Here is a 17,632-nt window from a genome sequence, read left to right on the forward strand (position 1 = left end):
AAAGAGGACCATATCACGATCTCAGTAGTAGAGAGATTTATTGTAAGCTGTGCCAGATGGACTGTATGATAGAAGTGGAAAAATGCTGGGACACCCAAACTCCTAGTAGCCCTGATATAAAACATAGTGCACTTGATGATCCCTGGTTTGTGGTGTTGCCAAGCGAAGCACATATGAATTACCAAGACTCAAAATAAATTTAACAACTTGAGGAGATATGCCATTTTAAATGCAGCAATACAGCTCAGCCAAAAGAGAGAATAATTACTCCAAGTGTGAAATAGAGTTTAGATTTATAGACAAGAGGGGGTAATTCACCTTGAAAGGTGCAGAGGAAAGCAAGTATATACCTAAAAAATTGTGGTTTGTTATTTCCCACTGTTATTGAAAAGTCTGTTTAAGAGTTTGAAATAAGTGAGTTAGAAGAGATGTATTAAGAGCCTTAGATTTTGTGGGGTCCAAAAGTGGGCCAGAAATGCTGCCAAATTGTGAAAGCAGTTTGTGCAAAGGTGGCAAAGAGACTCGTGAGTTAGTAAAGTAAAAACTATGTAATCTGCAAAAAGATTAAAAAAAAAAGACCTACTGATGACCTGCAGTTGTCACTCCAGAAGTATCAGAGGTATCTCTTGCCAGCTACCCTAATGGCTCAGTTTCTAGGGTGAATTGAGGATTTACAGTAAAATAGGTCATGGGGGAGTTATAAGGACAGATATCTAGGTGTGGAATATCAAACCAAAATCCCATTTTCACAATGCATAAAACAAATCTGGCCATGTTAGGAAATCAAATACCTTCTTGATGTCTAACAACAATAAAATAACAGAAATGTTTTTATTTTTCCATTAAAAGTGTACCTTTTTGAATTTTACCACTAGCTTGCTTGATATGCATAACGTCACCAGTCTTTATGAATGAGGCCTGCTATTCCTTGATTCAACTTAGTGGACAAGATGTAGAGAAGGTTTTAATTAGAGATGAGCGAATCGAACATGACGAAGTGGAATTCGTTCCGAAGATTTGGAAAAATTCTATTCGCGACGAATCCGAAGATTAGCAAACTTCGGATGCACGAATCAAATTTTCCCAAAAATGGCGGCGACATGTGTGGCCACGGAGAAAATGGACAGAGAAGATGGGGCGGGGATCTCTGGGAAGGCGCGCAGACAAGGCGCGCTGACCCATAATGCATTCATGACATGTGATCGCATTAGCCAATCAGCAGCCAGCCAGCACTATAAATCGCGGCCATCTTAGAATTCTCCATTAGCCTCCGGTCATTCAAGAGAGACAGACCTGTGTGTATTAAGGGACAGAGTTAGGGCCACAGAGACTTTAGGGCCACAGAATCGTTACTCAGGGACACAGAATCGTTACTCAGGGACACAGAATCGTTACTCAGGGACACAGAATCGTTACTCAGGGACACTGAATCGTTACTTAGGGCCACAGCTATCAAAGAATCGAAAATTTAAAGTAACATACACCCTTTTTTTTTTTGGTGGCTGTCGTGCACAGTTGGTGCTGCAGTTTGCCGATTGTGCAAAATAAACTGACTTTCTGCTTCACAACCACTATTGTACGTTCAAAGAGTTAAATCCATTTACACGGCGGCTGGCGGTAATATTTTTTGGGTGATTAGTGCATTCCAGTGACACAAACGTACAGTTTCCAGCCAACGGCAAGCTGCAATTGACCGATTGTGCTAAATAAACTGACTTTCTGCTTCACAACCACTATTGTACGTTCAAAGAGTTAAATCCATATACACGCCGGGTGGCGGTAATATTTTTTGGGTGATTAGTGCATTCCAGTGACATAAACGTACAATTTCCAGCCAACGGCAAGCTGCAATTGACCGATTGTGCTAAATAAACTGACTTTCTGCTTCACAACCACTATTGTACGTTCAAAGAGTTAAATCCATATACACGCCGGGTGGCGGTAATATTTTTTGGGTGATTAGTGCATTCCAGTGACATAAACGTACAGTTTCCAGCCAACGGCAAGCTGCAATTGACCGATTGTGCTAAATAAACTGACTTTCTGCTTCACAACCACTATTGTACGTTCAAAGAGTTAGATCCATTTACACGCCGGGTGGCGGTAATATTTTTTGGGTGATTAGTGCATTCCAGTGACATAAACGTACAGTTTCCAGCAAACGGCAAGCTGCAATTGACCGATTGTGCTAAATAAACTGACTTTCTGCTTCACAACCACTATTGTACGTTCAAAGAGTTAGATCCATTTACACGCCGGGTGGCGGTAATATTTTTTGGGTGATTAGTGCATTCCAGTGACATAAACGTACAGTTTCCAGCCAACGGCAAGCTGCAATTGACCGATTGTGCTAAATAAATTGACTTTCTGCTTCACAACCACTATTGTACGTTCAAAGAGTTAAATCCATATACACGCCGGGTGGCGGTAATATTTTTTGGGTGATTAGTGCATTCCAGTGACACAAACGTACAGTTTCCAGCCAACGGCAAGCTGCAATTGACCGATTGTGCTAAATAAACTGACTTTCTGCTTCACAACCACTATTGTACGTTCAAAGAGTTAAATCCATATACACGCCGGGTGGCGGTAATATTTTTTGGGTGATTAGTGCATTCCAGTGACATAAACGTACAGTTTCCAGCCAACGGCAAGCTGCAATTGACCGATTGTGTACAATAAACTGACTTTCTGCTTCACAACCACTATTGTACGTTCAAAGAGTTAAATCCATTTACACGCCGGCTGGCGGTAATATTTTTTGGGTGATTAGTGCATTCCAGTGACCTAAACGTACAGTTTCCAGCCAACGGCAAGCTGCAATTGACCGATTGTGCTAAATAAACTGACTTTCTGCTTCACAACCACTATTGTACGTTCAAAGAGTTAGATCCATTTACACGCCGGGTGGCGGTAATATTTTTTGGGTGATTAGTGCATTCCAGTGACATAAACGTACAGTTTACAGCCAACGGCAAGCTGCAATTGACCGATTGTGTACAATAAACTGACTTTCTGCTTCACAACCACTATTGTACGTTCAAAGAGTTAAATCCATTTACACGCCGGCTGGCGGTAATATTTTTTGGGTGATTAGTGTATTCCAGTGACCTAAACGTACAATTTCCAGCCAACGGCAAGCTGCAATTGACCGATTGTGCTAAATAAACTGACTTTCTGCTTCACAACCACTATTGTACGTTCAAAGAGTTAAATCCATATACACGCCGGGTGGCGGTAATATTTTTTGGGTGATTAGTGCATTCCAGTGACATAAACGTACAATTTCCAGCCAACGGCAAGCTGCAATTGACCGATTGTGCTAAATAAACTGACTTTCTGCTTCACAACCACTATTGTACGTTCAAAGAGTTAGATCCATTTACACGCCGGGTGGCGGTAATATTTTTTGGGTGATTAGTGCATTCCAGTGACATAAACGTACAGTTTCCAGCCAACGGCAAGCTGCAATTGACCGATTGTGCTAAATAAATTGACTTTCTGCTTCACAACCACTATTGTACGTTCAAAGAGTTAAATCCATATACACGCCGGGTGGCGGTAATATTTTTTGGGTGATTAGTGCATTCCAGTGACACAAACGTACAGTTTCCAGCCAACGGCAAGCTGCAATTGACCGATTGTGCTAAATAAACTGACTTTCTGCTTCACAACCACTATTGTACGTTCAAAGAGTTAAATCCATATACACGCCGGGTGGCGGTAATATTTTTTGGGTGATTAGTGCATTCCAGTGACATAAACGTACAGTTTCCAGCCAACGGCAAGCTGCAATTGACCGATTGTGTACAATAAACTGACTTTCTGCTTCACAACCACTATTGTACGTTCAAAGAGTTAAATCCATTTACACGCCGGCTGGCGGTAATATTTTTTGGGTGATTAGTGCATTCCAGTGACCTAAACGTACAGTTTCCAGCCAACGGCAAGCTGCAATTGACCGATTGTGCTAAATAAACTGACTTTCTGCTTCACAACCACTATTGTACGTTCAAAGAGTTAGATCCATTTACACGCCGGGTGGCGGTAATATTTTTTGGGTGATTAGTGCATTCCAGTGACATAAACGTACAGTTTACAGCCAACGGCAAGCTGCAATTGACCGATTGTGTACAATAAACTGACTTTCTGCTTCACAACCACTATTGTACGTTCAAAGAGTTAAATCCATTTACACGCCGGCTGGCGGTAATATTTTTTGGGTGATTAGTGTATTCCAGTGACCTAAACGTACAATTTCCAGCCAACGGCAAGCTGCAATTGACCGATTGTGCTAAATAAACTGACTTTCTGCTTCACAACCACTATTGTACGTTCAAAGAGTTAAATCCATATACACGCCGGGTGGCGGTAATATTTTTTGGGTGATTAGTGCATTCCAGTGACATAAACGTACAATTTCCAGCCAACGGCAAGCTGCAATTGACCGATTGTGCTAAATAAACTGACTTTCTGCTTCACAACCACTATTGTACGTTCAAAGAGTTAGATCCATTTACACGCCGGGTGGCGGTAATATTTTTTGGGTGATTAGTGCATTCCAGTGACATAAACGTACAGTTTCCAGCCAACGGCAAGCTGCAATTGACCGATTGTGCTAAATAAACTGACTTTCTGCTTCACAACCACTATTGTACGTTCAAAGAGTTAGATCCATTTACACGCCGGCTGGCGGTAATATTTTTTGGGTGATTAGTGCATTCCAGTGACATAAACGTACAGTTTCCAGCCAACGGCAAGCTGCAATTGACCGATTGTGCTAAATAAACTGGCTTTCTGCTTCACAACCACTATTGTACGTTCAAAGAGTTAAATCCATATACACGCCGGGTGGCGGTAATATTTTTTGGGTGATTAGTGCATTCCAGTGACATAAACGTACAGTTTCCAGCCAACGGCAAGCTGCAATTGACCGATTGTGCTAAATAAACTGACTTTCTGCTTCACAACCACTATTGTACGTTCAAAGAGTTAAATCCATATACACGCCGGGTGGCGGTAATATTTTTTGGGTGATTAGTGCATTCCAGTGACATAAACGTACAGTTTCCAGCCAACTGCAAGCTGCAATTGACCGATTGTGCTAAATAAACTGACTTTCTGCTTCACAACCACTATTGTACGTTCAAAGAGTTAGATCCATTTACACGCCGGGTGGCGGTAATATTTTTTGGGTGATTAGTGCATTCCAGTGACATAAACGTACAGTTTACAGCCAACGGCAAGCTGCAATTGACCGATTGTGTACAATAAACTGACTTTCTGCTTCACAACCACTATTGTACGTTCAAAGAGTTAAATCCATTTACACGCCGGCTGGCGGTAATATTTTTTGGGTGATCAGTGCATTCCAGTGACCTAAACGTACAGTTTCCAGCCAACGGCAAGCTGCAATTGACCGATTGTGCTAAATAAATTGACTTTCTGCTTCACAACCACTATTGTACGTTCAAAGAGTTAAATCCATATACACGCCGGCTGGCGGTAATATTTTTTGGGTGATTAGTGCATTCCAGTGACCTAAACGTACAGTTTCCAGCCAACGGCAAGCTGCAATTGACCGATTGTGCTAAATAAACTGACTTTCTGCTTCACAACCACTATTGTACGTTCAAAGAGTTAGATCCATTTACACGCCGGGTGGCGGTAATATTTTTTGGGTGATTAGTGCATTCCAGTGACATAAACGTACAGTTTACAGCCAACGGCAAGCTGCAATTGACCGATTGTGTACAATAAACTGACTTTCTGCTTCACAACCACTATTGTACGTTCAAAGAGTTAAATCCATTTACACGCCGGCTGGCGGTAATATTTTTTGGGTGATTAGTGTATTCCAGTGACCTAAACGTACAATTTCCAGCCAACGGCAAGCTGCAATTGACCGATTGTGCTAAATAAACTGACTTTCTGCTTCACAACCACTATTGTACGTTCAAAGAGTTAAATCCATATACACGCCGGGTGGCGGTAATATTTTTTGGGTGATTAGTGCATTCCAGTGACATAAACGTACAATTTCCAGCCAACGGCAAGCTGCAATTGACCGATTGTGCTAAATAAACTGACTTTCTGCTTCACAACCACTATTGTACGTTCAAAGAGTTAGATCCATTTACACGCCGGGTGGCGGTAATATTTTTTGGGTGATTAGTGCATTCCAGTGACATAAACGTACAGTTTCCAGCCAACGGCAAGCTGCAATTGACCGATTGTGCTAAATAAACTGACTTTCTGCTTCACAACCACTATTGTACGTTCAAAGAGTTAAATCCATATACACGCCGGGTGGCGGTAATATTTTTTGGGTGATTAGTGCATTCCAGTGACATAAACGTACAGTTTCCAGCCAACGGCAAGCTTCAATTGACCGATTGTGCTAAATAAACTGACTTTCTGCTTCACAACCACTATTGTATGTTCAAAGAGTTAAATCCATATACACGCCGGGTGGCGGTAATATTTTTTGGGTGATTAGTGCATTCCAGTGACATAAACGTACAGTTTCCAGCCAACTGCAAGCTGCAATTGACCGATTGTGCTAAATAAACTGACTTTCTGCTTCACAACCACTATTGTACGTTCAAAGAGTTAGATCCATTTACACGCCGGGTGGCGGTAATATTTTTTGGGTGATTAGTGCATTCCAGTGACATAAACGTACAGTTTACAGCCAACGGCAAGCTGCAATTGACCGATTGTGTACAATAAACTGACTTTCTGCTTCACAACCACTATTGTACGTTCAAAGAGTTAAATCCATTTACACGCCGGCTGGCGGTAATATTTTTTGGGTGATTAGTGCATTCCAGTGACCTAAACGTACAGTTTCCAGCCAACGGCAAGCTGCAATTGACCGATTGTGCTAAATAAACTGACTTTCTGCTTCACAACCACTATTGTACGTTCAAAGAGTTAAATCCATATACACGCCGGCTGGCGGTAATATTTTTTGGGTGATTAGTGCATTCCAGTGACCTAAACGTACAATTTCAAGCCAACGGCAAGCTGCAATTGACCGATTGTGCTAAATAAACTGACTTTTTGCTTCACAACCACTATTGTACGTTCAAAGAGTTAAATCCATTTACACGCCGGCTGGCGGTAATATTTTTTGGGTGATTAGTGCATTCCAGTGACCTAAACGTACAGTTTCCAGCCAACGGCAAGCTGCAATTGACCGATTGTGCTAAATAAACTGACTTTCTGCTTCACAACCACTATTGTACGTTCAAAGAGTTAAATCCATATACACGCCGGCTGGCGGTAATATTTTTTGGGTGATTAGTGCATTCCAGTGACCTAAACGTACAATTTCAAGCCAACGGCAAGCTGCAATTGACCGATTGTGCTAAATAAACTGACTTTTTGCTTCACAACCACTATTGTACGTTCAAAGAGTTAAATCCATATACACGCCGGGTGGCGGTAATATTTTTTGGGTGATTAGTGCATTCCAGTGACATAAACGTACAGTTTCCAGCCAACGGCAAGCTGCAATTGACCGATTGTGCTAAATAAACTGACTTTCTGCTTCACAACCACTATTGTACGTTCAAAGAGTTAGATCCATTTACACGCCGGCTGGCGGTAATATTTTTTGGGTGATTAGTGCATTCCAGTGACATAAACGTACAGTTTCCAGCCAACGGCAAGCTGCAATTGACCGATTGTGCTAAATAAACTGACTTTCTGCTTCACAACCACTAATTGTACGTTCAAAGAATTAAATCCGTTTTTATTTTTGGGGTGCTTATTGAATTAAAGAGTATGTCAGACAACACGCAGAGGAGTGGCAGAGGAGGCAATGTTTCAGGAGCGAGCAGACGTGGCAGCAGAGGAAGGGGTCGAGGCAGCACTATTCGCAGCCAGAGGCAAGTGCTCCCGGTGTCATCCAGCGGTCGTGTCTCCACCGACAACCCTGCCGTCATCGATTGGTTGGCTCGGTCATCTTCCTCTTCCCAGGTCACCTCTGACACCTACAGCCAACGGTCGGTGGGTACGTCAGACACAACCGTTAGTTGGCATGGCCCGGGAGCAAGCCCACTGAAATCACGTGTCCTCTACCTGCCCCTGTCCTTTGGTGTTCCCTCACCAAGCGAAGTATCGCATGCTGTGGGCTCAGCCCCACTGTACAGTGAGGAAGAGCTAACAAAGGGCGGTCAGGAACGGGGGGAGACATCCGCCTCTTCAGCAGCCAGGCGAAGAAGTACTGGCGAGGAGAGTGGCTCGGTAGCCGGTCTAGAGACAGGTCTGTCTCCTGACCCACACGCAGCCGAGGGGGCTAGTAGTGACGCGGAGACCCTAATTGATGATGATGAGGCTGATCGCACTTGGCAGCCTCGTCGTCATCAGGCTATTGCTTCCGCATCATCAGGAGAAGAGGGTGCCAGCTTGCCAGCGAGCAAAACAGTCGGTGGGTTGCCCAGGAGGCAGCAGGGTCGCAGCAGTGTCAGTGGAGGCAAACGGCCACGGAGTAGAGCACCAGCTCCACTGCAGCCTACCACCACGGCCAGTAGTGGTGCCGGTGTGCACGGAGGAAGTAGCAGTCAGCCAGTGAGGAGTAGCGGGGGCAAAGTTTCCTACTCGGCGGTGTGGCAATTTTTCGTCAAGCCGCCCGAGGAAGTAAACGTAGCCGTATGTCGACTATGTGGCCAGAAAGTCAAGCGTGGCCAGGGGGCCAATGTTGGGACTACAGCGTTGCGTCAGCATATGCAGCGTCTCCATTCGGTGGCCTGGGAAAACCGTGATAAAGATACGGCGGTTCTGCCTGCCCCAGCCCCCGCTCCATCACCCGCTCCGTTACTTGCTCCGTCACCCGACGTCAATCGCCCTCTATCAGCCAGTCAAGGCTCCAACACCTCTGCTGAGGGGAGTTGTCGCTCGTTGGCATCTTCCGCTCGTTCAGATGCTCCTTCTCCTGCTACTCCTCTTCACGGATTCCGTCAGCAGTCTTTCTTGGAATCCGTTTCCAAGAGACAACAGTTTGCGAGCACGCACCCGACGGTGCAGAAGCTGAACGTCCTCCTGTCCAAGTTGCTGGTGCTGCAGTCCCTCCCTTTCCAAGTGGTGGACTCAGCACCTTTCCGAGAAATGATGGCTTGTGCCGAGCCGCGGTGGAGAGTGCCAAGCAGGCATTTCTTCTCCAAAAAGGCAGTGCCAGCCCTGCATTCACATGTAGAAGAGATGGTGGGCCAGTCTTTGAGCATGTCGGTCTCTGCCAAAGTGCACGGCAGCGCCGACGTGTGGAGCTGTAACTACGGTCAGGGACAGTACATGTCATTTACGGCCCACTGGGTGTACGTGGTGCCGGCACAGCCGCACCAGCAACTTGGACAGGTCACGCCGCTTTTGCCTCCACGTTTGCACGTCCTTGGTCCACAAAAGATGTCCGCCTCTACCACCTCTTCTTCCGCCGTGTCCTCAGCCGCCACCCCCGTGCCAAGTCCCATTACCCGACCGGCATATCACATGTGCAGGGTGCAACGGTGTCACGCTGTGCTGCACCTCGTATGCCTTGGCAAACGTAGTCACACAGGGGAGGAACTTCTGAGTGTAATGAACAGAGAAATCGACAGATGGCTGTCTCCGCGCAAACTGAAAATCGGAACCATGTTGACCGACAACGGAAAGAACATGGTGTCTGCTCTGCGTCAAGGAAGGTTGTGCCATTCGCCATGCATGGCTCACGTGTTCAATCTGGTTGTCAAGCGGTTCCTAAAATCCACCATCCCACTGCAAGACATCCTTAAAATGTCACGTAAACTTTGCATGCATTTCAGCCATTCCTACACCGCAAAGCACACCCTCCTTGAGCTGCAGCGGCAGAACGGAATTCCACAGCATCGCCTGATCTGCGACGTTGCAACAAGGTGGAATTCAACCCTACATATGTTAGACCGCCTTTACGAACAGCGAAAGGCCATCACCGATTTCCTGATGTTACAAGCGGATAAAGGTACTCCCCTGTGTAACTTAGATGTCAGCCATTGGCAGCTCATGCGTGACACCTGCATCTTGCTCAGGCCCTTTGAGGAGGCCACGCTATTCGTGAGTTGGCAGGACTATGGGATGAACGACGTCATTCCTCTGTTGCACATCCTGGAACAAATGCTGTTAACAATGGCTGGTCAGGGTGCGGTAGACGTGGCGCACAGATCTCAACACCACATGACCCCTGTGGGGGCAGGACAGGAAGAAGAGGAGGAGGTAGAGGAGGACATTGGTGCTCAGGAATTATTGAGTGAAATGGGTGGTTTTTCCACTCAGCGGACAGGAGTGGAGGAGCAGGAGCATCTGGTAGAGGAGGAGGAGGAGACAGAGGACCCAGACGCACCGTGGCAGTATGCTGTGGAGATGGAGGCAGGGAGTCCCTCGCATTCCTTGGCACAAATGGCCCATAGCATGCTCGGTTGCTTGCGTAGCGACAGCCGAATAATAACCATCAGACAGAGGGATGACTTTTGGCTGTCCACCTTGTTGGACCCTTGCTACCGTTCAAAAATGGTGGCCTTTTTCACACCTGCTGAGAGGGAGGCCAAAATAAAGTACTATAAAAACCACCTATGTAGTCAGTTGGTCTCTGCCTTTCTGCGCCAACGTCCATCCTCAGACACTGTGGGCCCTGTGCGCTTGTGGGAATTGCTTTGTATATCTGTCGCCTTAGGGGCCGCTGTCTGGCGACATAATTTTTTGTCACTGTGTAGACATCTATTTATAGGCTGATGTTTGGCCACAAAAATATATTTAGTAATAACCTAGCCGTTCAGGCCGCTCCCTGAACACCTCGGGAATTGCTTTGTATATCTGTCGCCTTAGAGGCCGCTGTCTGAACAGCTCATGAATTGCTTTCTATATGTGTCGCCTTTGAGGCCGCTGGCTGGACAGCTGATGAATTGATTTGTATATATGTACTTATTGTCCGCTGTCCGGACAGCTCATGAATTACTTTTTGTATATAGCCTTCCAAACCACTCTCAGAATAAGTCATGATATTCATGCTGTGTATAGCCTTATAGGCCAATGGTCAATCAAGTCATGATTGTTATAGTGTGTATAGCCTTATAGGCCGCTGTCTTTACAACTTTATAACTCCATGCAGTATATAGCCCTATCGGCCACTTTGTGGCATCCAGTTGCTGTAGCCCCCATCACCACACTGTGCCACGGGCCCCTGTACCGCCTTCTCATACTGCTGCCAGATCCATCCTCTGCCATGTGCGTCTTTGTCGTCTGCTCACGCTGCTGGGTTCCAGTTTTAAACCTAGGCCTGTGTATGGCTTCCGAATACTGCTGCCTCCACCGCCACCCTGCGCCATGTGCCTCTGTCGTCTGCTCACGCTGCTGACGGCTTCCGCTTTTTAACCTAGGCCTGTGTATGGCTTCCGAATACTGCTGCCTCCACCGCCACCCTGCGCCATGTGCCTCTGTCGTCTGCTCACGCTGCTGACGGCTTCCGCTTTTTAAACTAGTCCTGTGTATGTCTTCCGAATACTGCTGCCTCCACCACCACCCTGCGCCATGTGCCACTTTCGGGTCTCCTCACCCTGCTGCCAGGTCCATACTAATTCATGGCCCCCTGTACCGGCTCCTCATGAACGTGGTTCAGCGGGTTTGCATCACTTAACGGCAAATCGTTGACAAATGCTGGGACGTTCAGTGTGGTGCGCATTAAGCCAGACACCAAAGGGCAGCACAGACCTGTTATTACTCGCTCAAGCATGGCTGAACAAAACCAGTCTCTACCACAAATTGGACCCAGACCTGCCCAGGGTCTCGTAACTAGATTGCACGGAGGAGTAGAGTCCGTTATCGGAATTAAATGGAAATGGCCACTCTTTTTGGTGTGGCGTTTTGTCTAACACTTATTCCAGAAAGAGGAACAATCCGTTTCATATACGGCCCGTAGACGTTTCACGTCTGCCACATTCAGTCGATTTAAGACGCAAGCTCCACTTCCTGTGGTCTCTGACCGTCGATATACCTTTAAGTGTCAGCTTTGAAGCTATATTCCCTCCGGAGCACTGACACTGGTTTTCAACCATATTCCCCACAGAAGCCAAACTCTTGGGTATCCCAGAAGCTGCTCAGCGGGTCAGGGCAATAAAGCTCCCGGTTCGCAGGTTGTTCCGTCTTATGGATGGAAGTACGACGGTATATGATCTTCTTCGCACCCACGGCATCACCTCATAGAATCTCTGCATTGCATCTGCAATCACAACGCTGACTTCCCAGATTCCCAGATTCCCAGATTGCCACTCAGCCATTGGACTCTTGATAGTCGTCTCCCCACACTGCTGCTGGGGGGACTTTTTAACCTAGGCCTGTGTATGGCCTTCAATTGAAGCTGCTTCTGCTCCGCCACTCTGCCATTGGACTCTTGATAGTCGTCTCCCCACGCTGCTGCTGGGGGGACTTTTTAACCTAGGCCTGTGTATGGCCTTCAATTGAAGCTGCTTCTGCTCCGCCACTCTGCCATTGGACTCTTGATAGTCGTCTCCCCACGCTGCTGCTGGGGGGACTTTTTAACCTAGGCCTGTGTATGGCCTTCAATTGAAGCTGCTTCTGCTCCGCCACTCTGCCATTGGACTCTTGATAGTCGTCTCCCCACACTGCTGCTGGGGGGACTTTTTAACATAGGCCTCTGTATGGCCTTCAATTTAAGCTGCTTACGCTTCGCCACTCTGCCATGGGCCCCTGTACCGCCTCCTCTTGCTGCTGCCAGGTCCAGAGTGTGTCATGGGTCCCTGTACGGCCTCCCATTGCTGCTGACTTCATCGCCAGACTCTGCCATGTGCCACTTTCAGGTCTCCTTACACTGTTGGTGGGTTCCATTTTGTGATAGGGTGCTGTATGGCCTTCCATTGCTGCTGCCTCCACCGCCACCCTGCGCCATGTGCCTCTGTCGTCTGCTCACGCTGCTGACGGCTTCCGCTTTTTAACCGAGGCCTGTGTTTGGCTTCCGAATACTGCTGCATCCACCGCCACCCTGCGCCATGTGTCTCTGTCGTCTGCTCACGCTGCTGACGGCTTCCGCTTTTTAACCTAGGCCTGTGTATGGCTTCAGAATAATGCTGCCTACACCACCACCCTGCGCCATGTGCCTCTGTCATCTGCTCACGCTGCTGCCAGGTCCATACTGATTCATGGCCCCCTGTACCGGCTCCTCATGAACGTGGTTCAGCGGGTTTGCATCACTTAACGGCAAGTCGTTGACAAACGCTGGGACGTTCAGTGTTGTGCGCATTAAGCCAGACACCAAAGGTGTCAGGGCTCCCAGGTGTGACCAGAGGTGTGTGGCTGACGCAGGGAAACGCAGACCTCAGATATGTTATAAACAATATAATTCATTAACACTAACCATACAAACATAAACGCAGTGCAATACTAAAACATAATACAGTGCAACCAAACCAAACCAACCACCCACAGATAACAGTACATACAAGCAAGCGTCGTCAGGCAGGCCGGGTCAATATCAATAGGGCAGGTAGGTACAGGGGGAGCAAGCGGAGATTGGTCGGGGTCACAGGCCAGGTTCAGCAGGTAGCAAGCAGCGTAGTACAGAGGGTCAGGCAGAGGGATGGTCAGGGTCACAAGCCAGGGATCAGAACAGGTAGCAAGCAGCGTGGTACATAGGGTCAGGCAGAGGGATGGTCAGGAGCGAGCCGGGATCAGAGCAGGAGAAGTCAGCAGCGGTTCAGAAACAGGATGCAGGACAGAAACAGGATACAGGGCCCAGGACAAACACAACACCAAGGCAGAGTCTGTGGGTCTGGCCATCCCTTAAATACCCCAGCATAATCAGTTCCAGGTGTTAGCTGGCTGCAAAGTTGAGTCTCTGATTGCTGGGAGCATCCGCTGGCCAGCCCTGGTACTGCAGATCAAAAGGCAGGTGAGTCCCACCATTGCTGGCCAGTCCATTCCTGACAGTACCCCCCCCTCAAGGACCGGCCTCAGGACGCTCCAAACAGTCCTAGCTGGGAAAAATGTTCCACCGCCCGGGTCTGGTAACTGGCGGGATATCAAAGACTGGCACACCGGGCAGGACTCCGGGCAGCGGTACACCGGGCAGAGGCACATCGGGCTGGACTCCGGGCAGAGGCACACCGGGCAGAGGCACACCGGGCAGAGGCACACCGGGCTGGACTCCGGGCAGAGGCACACCGGGCAGAGGCACATCGGGCTGGACTCCGGGCAGAGGCACATCGGGCTGGACTCCGGGCAGAGGCACATCGGGCTGGACTCCGGGCAGAGGCACATCGGGCTGGACTCCGGGCAGAGGCACATCGGGCTGGACTCCGGGCAGAGGCACACCGGGCAGAGGCACATCGGGCTGGACTCCGGGCAGAGGCACATTGGGCTGGACTCCGGGCAGAGGCACATCGGGCTGGACTCCGGGCAGAGGCACATCGGGCTGGACTCCGGGCAGAGGCACATCGGGCAGGACTCCGGGCAGAGGCACATCGGGCAGGACTCCGGGCAGAGGCACATCGGGCTACCAGGAGAAGCAGCAGGCAGCGGGCCCCCAGGCGGGGCGACAGGCCTCGGGCCCCCAGGCGGGGCGACAGGCCTCGGGCCCCCAGGCGGAGCGGCGGGGGCCGGACCCCCAGGCGGAACTACAGGTCTCGGGCCCTCAGGCGGAGCGGCGGGCGCCGGACCCCCAGATGGAGTGACAGGTCTCGGGCCCTCAGGCAGAGCGGCGGGCGCCGGACCCCCAGATGGAGCGACAGGTCTCGGGCCCTCAGGCGGAGAGGCGGGCGCCGGACCCCCAGATGGAGCGACAGGTCTCGGGCCCTCAGGCGGAGCGGCGGGCGCCGGACCCCCAGATGGAGCGACAGCTCTCGGGCCCTCAGGCGGAGCGGCGGGCGCCGGACCCCCAGATGGAGCGACAGGCCTCGGGCCCCCAGGCGGGGCGACAGGCCTCGGGCCCCCAGGCGGGGCGACAGGCCTCGGGCCCCCAGGCGGGGCGACAGGCCGCGGGGCGACAGGCATCGGGCCCCCAGGCGGGGCGACAGGCCGCGGGGCGACAGGTATCGGGCCCCCAGGCGGGGCGACAGGCATCGGGCCCCCAGGCGGGGCGACTGGCATCGGGCCCCCAGGCGGAGCGGCAGGCACCGGACCCCCAGGCGGGGCTACAGGTCTCAGGCCCTCAGGCGGAGCGGCGGGCGCCGGACTCCCAGGCGGGGCTACAGGTCTCGGGCCCTCAGGCGGAGCGGCGGGCGCCGGACCCCCAGATGGAGCGACAGGTCTCGGGCCCTCAGGTGGAGCAACAGGTCTCGGGCCCCCAGACGAAGCGGCGGGCACCGAGTCACCAGGCACGACAGTGGGCACCGAGTCGTCTGGCAAGACTGCGGGCACCGAGTCAACTGGCGGAACAGCGGGCACCGAGTCAACTGGCAGAACTGCGGGCACCGAGTTGTCTGGCAAGACTGCGGGCACCGAGTCGTCTGGCAAGACTGCGGGCACCGAGTCGTCTGGCAAGACTGCGGGCACCGAGTCAACTGGCGGAACAGCGGGCACCGAGTCGTCTGGCAAGACTGCGGGCACTGAGTCGTCTGGCAAGACTGCGGGCACTGAGTCGTCTGGCAAGACTGCGGGCACCGAGTCGTCTGGCAAGACTGCGGGCACCGAGTCGTCTGGCAAGACTGCGGGCACCGAGTCGTCTGGCAAGACTGCGGGCACCGAGTCGTCTGGCGGAACAGCGGGCGCCGAGTCGTCTGGCAAGACAGTGGGCTCCGAGTCAACAGGCACGACAGTGGGCACCGGGTCATCAGGTATCGGATTGTCTGGCTCGACAGCGGGCATCGGGTCACCAGGTATGACAGCGGGCACTGGGTCACCAGGCATCAGGTCATTTGGCTTGCCAGCGGGCACCGCGTCATCTGGCAAGGCAGTGGGCACCGAGTCACCAGGTATGACAGCGGGCTCTGAGTCAATTGGCACGACAGCGGGCACTGGGTCAGGTACCGGATCATCTGGATCAACAGCGGGCATCGAGTCAACTGGCCTAATAGGATCGTCGGGCTGGATCAGCTCATCATGCTGAGTAGCGGCATCAGGCTGAATGCAGGCATCAGGCTGAGTAGAGGCTTCAGGCTGAGTAGAGGCTTCAGGCTGAGTCACGGAAGGCAGGTTCACCGGTTTGGATACTGGCAGGATCGTATTGGTTGGAAAGAATTTTCGCTTTTTTCTGGTTTTAACTACTGGAGCACTGCAAGTAAACGCAGGTCTGCAAACGAATGGAGCAGCTGGAGACAGAGAAAAACTGGAGGATGGAACAGGAGAGGGAGCAGTTGCTACAGAGGGCTTTTTTACAGGGTTAAAGGCAGGATAGGTGCAGCGAGTGGGAACAGGGTACTGACATGCGGTAGATAGCCAAGTATACTGGGCTGTAACTGGAGGAGCTGGTGGGAATACAGGAGTAGAGTTAGAAGCAGGACTGGGTTTTTGTAAGCTGACTGAGGCTGGGTGCAACAAGTCTGTCCATGTCTGCAGTAGGGGTTGAACAAAGCTGAGCTTACACAAAGCCTGTCTGGTCAATGACTGCACTGCGTTTATACAATCTCTTAGTACCTGTGGTGAACATGTGGAATAACGCTCCAGAAAGTAACCCACATCATCCTCTAATAACCACACCAGGGACTCTACCTGGTCTGCACTAAATGGTGGAAAAAATTCATCCCTGCATTCGGGGGAACCAGATGAAACCAACTCAGCACAAACCTCAATCAAAGGCTGCACCTCAGAGAACTCTGTGCCCTGATCTACTAGAACATGAGCGAGCCGTATACATTCTAGTAGTTGATCCCTGGGATACTCCTTCAGAGTTTGATAAGCATATTTTCTGTCATCAAGCACTAGCAGATATAAATACACAACCTCATCCAGATCCATCCTTCCCAGCAACAAGCCAAGATGGCTTCCCTGTGCAGCCACTTCTGGTCAGGATTGGCCTTGGTGTAATGTCAGGGCTCCCAGGTATGACCAGAGGTGTGTGACTGACGCAGGGAAACGCAGACCTCAGATATGTTATAAACAATATAATTTATTAACACTAACCATACAAACATAAACGCAGTGCAATACTAAAACATAATACAGTGCAACCAAACCAAACCAACCACCCACAGATAACAGTACATACAAGCAAGCGTCGTCAGGCAGGCCGGGTCAATATCAATAGGGCAGGTAGGTACAGGGGGAGCAAGCGGAGATTGGTCGGGGTCACAGGCCAGGTTCAGCAGGTAGCAAGCAGCGTAGTACAGAGGGTCAGGCAGAGGGATGGTCAGGGTCACAAGCCAGGGATCAGAACAGGTAGCAAGCAGCGTGGTACAGAGGGTCAGGCAGAGGGATGGTCAGGAGCGAGCCGGGATCAGAGCAGGAGAAGTCAGCAGCGGTTCAGAAACAGGATGCAGGACAGAAACAGGATACAGGGCCCAGGACAAACACAACACCAAGGCAGAGTCTGTGGGTCTGGCCATCCCTTAAATACCCCAGCATAATCAGTTCCAGGTGTTAGCTGGCTGCAAAGTTGAGTCTCTGATTGCTGGGATCATCCGCTGGCCAGTCCTGGTACTGCAGATCAAAAGGCAGGTGAGTCCCACCATTG

The sequence above is a fragment of the Staurois parvus genome, unplaced genomic scaffold (genome assembly GCF_062004578.1).
Source record: "Staurois parvus isolate SC_StPar_1 unplaced genomic scaffold, SC_StPar_1.0 ptg001045l, whole genome shotgun sequence".
NCBI classification, from domain to species: Eukaryota; Metazoa; Chordata; class Amphibia; order Anura; family Ranidae; genus Staurois; species Staurois parvus.